Source organism: Chiloscyllium plagiosum, unplaced genomic scaffold, assembly GCF_037043375.1.
Source record: "Chiloscyllium plagiosum isolate Xiang-an unplaced genomic scaffold, Cpla_swu_hap1 HiC_scaffold_14, whole genome shotgun sequence".
Taxonomy (NCBI): Eukaryota; Metazoa; Chordata; class Chondrichthyes; order Orectolobiformes; family Hemiscylliidae; genus Chiloscyllium; species Chiloscyllium plagiosum.
Window position 1 is genome coordinate 11,799,600 of NW_028270152.1, and position 7,170 is coordinate 11,806,769.

Genomic DNA, 7,170 nt, shown 5'->3' on the forward strand with positions numbered 1-7,170 from the left:
CCTTCGTCAGGTGAGGTCACCTTTCAGTTAGATCAGGGTTGATCTGTATCACAATTCCATCTACCCTAGCTTAGCTTCATATAGAATCACAGAATCTCTACAGTGAGGAAGCAGGCCATTCAGCCCATCGAGTCCATACCAACCCACTAAAGAGTATCCCACCTAGACCTATCCCCCTATGACCCCGTATCTCCCAAGGTTAATCCACCCAAACTACACATCCCTGGATACTATGGGACAACTTAGCATGGAGTATCCACCTAACCTGCACATCTTTCGACTGTGGGAGGAAACAGAGCACCCAGAGGAATCTCACACAGACATGGTGAGAATGTGTAAACTCCACACAAACAGACGCCCAAAGGTGAAATTGAACCTGGGTCTCTGGCACTGTGGGACAGTAGTGCTAACCACTGAGCCACCATGCTGCCCATCAACAACAGAATCTTCCAAATCCGCAGCCTTTTTCACCTAGGAGGCCAAGAGCAGCAGATATGTGGGAACACCATTGCATCCTAGTCCCATTCCAAGTCATATACTGTGCTGATTTTTAGTTATTCATTTCTAAGATGTAGTGTCACTAGCTGGGTCAGTATTTGTGATCCAGAGAGCAGCTCAGAGTCAATCACATTGCAGTGAGTCTGGAGTCTCATGTCACCCAGACCAGGTAAGAATGACAGAATTCCTTCCCTAATAGTGAACAAGATTGTTTTTTTCAGTGATCTGTGATAATTTCATGGCCATGATGACTGACATTTCTTAAAAATTCCTGGAGTATTTGAATTTAAATTATACCTGCTGCGACATTAGGATTTGATTTGTGCCCTCTCCTCCCACAATGTTAGGCTTTAGTCTCTGATTGTGAATTCAGTGTCATTACAACCATATCATGATGATCATCGGCTCTCAATCTGATTGGAAAACAGGGGGCTTGTAAATGCAGGATTAGATATCTGCATGTTTGGGTAGGGTGCCGTTAAGTGGTCCTGCATAATTGAAGAAACAATTAAAATGAGACAATCCCCAACAAATCCTTAGCCTTTTCTCCGGCTCGTGCTATGAGCTGGTATCAGTAGTGAAGCCATCAAACAGGACCACTTGCATGCCAAACAGCAAGCAATAATGCTAAGCAAGCCCACAGCCAAGAGATTATAATGAAGCTCTGCAGTCCTGCCATATCCAGTCGTGAATGGTCGTGCACAATTAAAGAGCTCATTGGAGGAAGAGACTCCACAAATATCCCCATCATCAATAATGGAAAAGCCCAATATACCAGTTCAAAAGATAAGGCTGAAGCATTCACAGCAATCTTCAGCCAATAGTGCTGAATGGATGATCCATCATGGCCACCTCCAGTGGTCCCCAGCATCACAGATACTAGTCTTCAGCCAATTCAATTCTCACCACATGAGATCAAGAAATGGTTGGAGGCACTTGGATGCTTCAAAGGCTATGACAATGTCCGGGTAATTGTACTGAAGACTCTAGAACTTACCGTTCCCTTAGCCAAGCTCTTCCAGTACAGTGACCACACTGGCGTCTACCCAACAATGTGGAAAATTGCCTCAATATATCCTGCACATAAAAAGCAGGACAAATCCAACCCAGTCAATTACTGCTCTATCAATTTATTCTTAATCATCAGTAAAGTGATAGAAGGTGTTATCAATCATGCCATGAAGCAGCACCTGCTCAGCAATAATCTGCTCAGTGATGCCCAGTTTGGGTTCTGCCAGGGCCACTCAGTTCTTGATCTCATCACAGCCTTGGTTCAAACATGGACAAAAAAGCTGAATTCCAGAAGGGAGCTGAGAGTGACAGCCCTTGACCAAGAGCCATCAGAAAGCCCTAGCAAAACTGGAATCAATGGGAATCTTTGCTGATTGGCGTCCTACCTGGCAAGAGAGAGGTGGTTCTGTTGGAGGTCAGTCATCTCAGCTCCCAAACATCTCTGCAGGAGTTCCTCAGGCTCCTAGGCTCAACCATCTTCAGCTGCTTCATCAATGACCTTCCCTCCATCATAAGGTCAGAAGCAGGGATTTTCGTCAATGATTGCACAATGTTTAGCACCATTCGCAACTCTTCAGACACTGAAACAGTTCATGTTCAAATGCAGCAAGATCTGGACAACATAAGGCTGACAAGTGGCAAGTAACATTCATACCACACAAATGCCAGGCAATGAAATTTCCAATAAGAGAGAATCTAATTATCATTGCTTGACATCCCATGTCATTAAATAGTTGAATCCCCCGCGATCCAAATCCTGAGAATTACCATTGACCAGAAACTGAACTGGAACAATCATATAAATACAGTGGCGATAAGAGAGGTTAGAGGCTTGGCATCCTCTGGCAAATAACTCACTTGCTCATTCCCTAAAGCCTGTCCACCATCTACAAGACACAGGCCAGAAGTGTGTTAGAGTACTCCTCACTTGCCTGAATGGGTGCAGCTCCAGCAACACTCAAGAAGCTTGGCATCATCCTGGCCAAAGCAGCCCGCTTGACTGGCAACACGTTCATAAACATCCAATCCCTCCAGCACTGATGCTCAGTAGCAATAGTGTGTACTATCTACAAGATGCACTGCAGAAATTCACCAAAGATTCTCAGACGGCACCTTCGAAAACACAACCACTTCCATCTTGAAAGACCAGGGCAGCAGATATATGGAAACACCAGCTCCTGCAAATTTCCCTCCAAGCCACTCACCATCCTGTCTTGGAAAATATATCACCATTCCTTCACTGTCGCTGGGTCAAAATCCTGGAATTCCCTCCCTCAGGGCATTGTGGGTCAACCCGCAGCAGGTGGACTGAATTAAATTGAATTAGCTTTATTGCCATGTGTACTCAAATAAAGACACTGAAAAGTTTACAAGTCACCTCATTACGGTGCCAACTTAGGCACAAGGTGCCAAGGTATAGATTTGTAAGAACAAATTCTTAGAAAAGTAAAGGAGTAAAAAGTCCAGCATTACAGATCATAGGAATAAATTAGAAAGGTAAAGAAATAAAAAGCTCAGAGTAATAGTCTTTCCAATCCCGTCCATGCCGGCACCTAGCCTCCAGTAACTGAAAGAGAGCATCTCGCTGCTGCCTACGTCAAACTCTCCAGTGCAGGAGTCACCCCACTTTAGGCGCCATCTCTTTGCCGCTGGGAGCACCTCGCCAATGCCATTGAGCCCACACTCACCCCAGTGAGGATCCCCCAGTGTAGGATCATGTTCAAATAGCCGACTGGAATCCGGGAGCAATGAAAATAGCCTCTTTTATTCAGCAATCACAGCACACGTTTGAGGCAGCAAGAAAATCTTGAAATACAGTCCTTACAGGAGCCCCTTGTAGACAGTTCTTACACATAGTATGGTGTTGTATGTATTATCACTAGTGCATTAAGGTTTGAAGGGTTTCTGTCCTGGGAGACAGGAGATGGGTTAAAGCATGATGCTAAGCGCTGGCTGCTACTTCTGATGGGATGTCTGTCTGGTCTGCTTGCATAATTAGGAGGTGTTAGTCCTTTTGTCTTTTAAGTTAGTAAATATTAATAAAAATGCTAGGACTGTATGCTCCAACTAAATTAAAAATTGTACCTGCACTTAATCAAAGAATAAAAGATATTAAACTTTTTTGCAAGGTTTGTGAAGGTTTGTAGCTCAGGTTGAAGTTTAGGGTGTTGTTTTGCTCGCTAAGCTGTAGGTTTGATATCCAGACGTTTCGTTACCTGGCTAGGTAACATCATCAGTGGCAACCTCCAAGTGAAGCAAAGCCATTGTCTCCTGCTTTCTTTTTATATGTTTGTCCTGAATGGGGTTCCTGGGGTTTGTGGTGATGTCATTTCCTGTTCGTTTTCTGAGGGGTTGATAGATGGTATCTAGATCTATGTGTTTGTTTATGGCGTTGTGGTTGGAGTGCCAGGCCTCTAGGAATTCTCTGGCATGCCTTTGCTTAGCCTGTCCCAGGATAGATGTGTTGTCCCAGTCGAAATGGTGTTTTTTTTTCCTCCGTGTGTAGGGCTACAAGGGAGAGAGGATTGTGTCTTTTTGTGGCTAGCTGGTGTTCATGTATCCTGGTGGCTAACTTTCTTCCTGTTTGTCCTATGTAGTGTTTGTGGCATGCATGGAATTCCTTGCATGGAATTTTGTAGATGACGTTGGTTTTGTCCATGGATTGTACTGGGTCTTTTAAGTTTGTTCGTTTTTGTTTGAGAGTGTTGGTGGGTTTGTGTGCTACTAGGATTCCGAGGGGTCTTAGTAGTCTGGCTGTCATGTCTGAAACTTCTTTGATGTACGGTAAGGTGGTTAGGGTTTCTGGCTGTGTTTGGTCTGCTTGTCGTGGTTTGTTCTTGAGGAATCTGCGCACTGTATCTTTTGAGTATCCGTTCTTCTTGAATACATTGTATAGGTGGTTCTCCTCTGTTTTCCGAAGTTCGTCTGTGCTGCAGTGTGTGGTGGCTCTGATACAGCTTCATTTGTGTGTGTTGGGATGGTTGCTGGTGTAGTTAAGTATTTGGTCAGTGTTTGTCGGTTTTCTGTACACACAGGTTTGTAGTTCTCCGTTGTCCCAGTCGAAATGGTGGCTTTTACATCCGTATGTAGGACAACAGAATTACCTAGCCAGGTAATGAAACGTCTGGATATCAAACCTACAGCTCAGCGAGCAAACCTACACCCTAGATATTAAACTGATTACTGCAGCTGGGTGGTGAGATTTATTTACTATTTGCCGGAATGAGTTTCATTCATTCATGCAATTTCATGGAAGCACTGTTTTGTCAGTTACTTGCTTAAAGGGATAATGAGTCAAGTGTGTGGTACTGGAAAAGCACAGCAGAGCAGGCAGCATCCGAGGAGCAGGAAAGTCAATGTTCCAGGCAAAGGTCTGATGAAGGGCTTGTGCCCAAAACGTTGATTCTCCTGCTCCTCGGATTCACCCCCACCTGCTGTGCTTTACCGGCACCACACTCTCAACTCTAATCTCCAGCATCTGCAGTCCTCACTTTCTAAAGGGATAATGACTCAGTTAAAAGGTACTTAACAGATACTTAATCTATTCAGGTCCAGGAGATGGTTGGTGAGGGCTGATTAATATTATAATGTTTCGTGAAGACTTAATGGGGGTGGTATTGTTCTGTATCCTGCATTTATTCAGAGGTAAACACTGCTTGTAGCAAGGGTTGATAAGGCGTAGAAATGCAGTAATGGGTTTGAAAGGGTTGCTTTTAAATTTGGATACTACAGAACCATGGTTTTATGAATGAGTGACTGACACTGTGTTATAGCAAGTAATGGGTTAGTAAAAGGTTATGAACGAATGAATGGGAATCTGGTATTCATGAATGTAGCAAGCTGGTGAATGAGTTAACAAAGATAACCTACAACACAATATCTCATAATGCAATACTTCACACAAGGTCCACTGTTACATCAATGACACTGGGAGTCCCCACTCGGGGCCCACTGCAGCCAAGAGTCTCTGCACTTTCTAAGTGCAGGAGAGAGAGAGAAAGAGAGAGAGAGAGAGAGAGAGAAAGAACGCCTGCAGAGTTATTGCCTTTGCTGTTTTTAAATTCATGTGTCGCTGGGCATCGGGGTGCATCTGGGAAAATTAACAAACAGTGAATTTCACAACTAATCTTAGAGGATCCGGTTTAGGCGAAGTTCACAACACAGAATCAGATAAGTTAATTGTTGTTTTAAGTCTGTCCAAGAGAAAGGCTGTATTAGTGAGTACAGTGGGTTCTTTCTTGATTATATGTTTTTGGAGATAAGTCTCTTGATTAAACTTAAAATATAAGCCATAGCTCTTAATTTAACCTGGGGCAGTGTTTTGTAGAGGAACAAGACGGTGTTATTTTCTGGGTCTGTAGATTGTAAAGGAGCAAAAATTACCTTTGCAGTGATATGTACTTCTTGCCAGATGTGGGAGTTTATAGAGAGTTTAATGGTTACTGCGGATTATATCTGCCGTAAATTCTGTTGGATGCGAATCTTATCAGATCGAGTGGATCAGTTGTAGAGACAAACAGAAGCGATGAGGAATTTGCAACAGCAATAGTATGTGATGGATGGCAGTTATAGGAAGGGGGGAAAGTCTCAGATACAGTCACATAGATGGGTTAACTCCAGGCAGAAATTTAAAAAGGAGGTCCTCAAGGGTAGTAATATCTGGATTACTCCCAGTGCAACAAGTTAGTGAGGGCAGGAATAGGAGGATAGAGCAGATGAATGCATGGCTGAGGAGCTGGTGTATGGAAGAAGGATTCACATTTTTGGATCATTGGAATCTCTTTTGGGGTAGAAGTGACCTGTTCAAGAAGGACGGATTGCACCTAAGTTGGAAGGGGACTAATATACTGGCAGGGCAATTTGCCAGAACTGCTTGGGAGGATTTAAACTAGTAAGATGGGAGGGTGGGACCCAGGGAGATAGTGAGGAAAGAGATCAATCTGAGACTGGTGCAGTTGAGAACAGAAGTGAATCAAACAGTCAGGGCAGGCAGGGACAAGGTAGGACTAATAAAATAAACTGCATTTATTTCAATACAAGGGGCTTAACAGGGAAGGCAGATGAACTCAGGGCATGGTTAGGAACATGGGACTGGGATATCATAGCAATTACAGAAACATGGCTCAAGGATGGGCAGGACTGGCAGCTTAATGTTCCAGGATACAAATGCTACAGGAAGGATAGAAAGGGAGGCGAGAGAGGAGGGCGAGTGGCATTTTTGATAAGGGATAGCATTACAGCTGTGCTGAGGGAGGATATTCCCGGAAATACATCCAGGGAAGTTATTTGGGTGGAACAGAGAAATAAGAAAGGGATGATCACCTTATTGGGATTGTATTATAGACCCCATAATAGTCAGAGTGAAATTGAGAAACAAACTTGTAAGGAGATCTCAGCTATCTGTAAGAATAATAGGGTAGTTATGGTCAGGGATTTTAACTTTCCAAACATCGACTGGGACTGCCATAGTGTTAAAGGTTTAGATGGAGAGGAATTTCTTAAGTGTGTACAAGACAATTTTCTGATTCAATATGTGGATGTACCTACGAGAGAAGGTGCAAAACGTGACCTACTCTTGGGAAATAAGGCAGGGCAGGTGACTCAGGTGACAGTGGGGGAGCACTTTGGGGCCAGCAACCATAATTCTATTCGTTTTAAAAC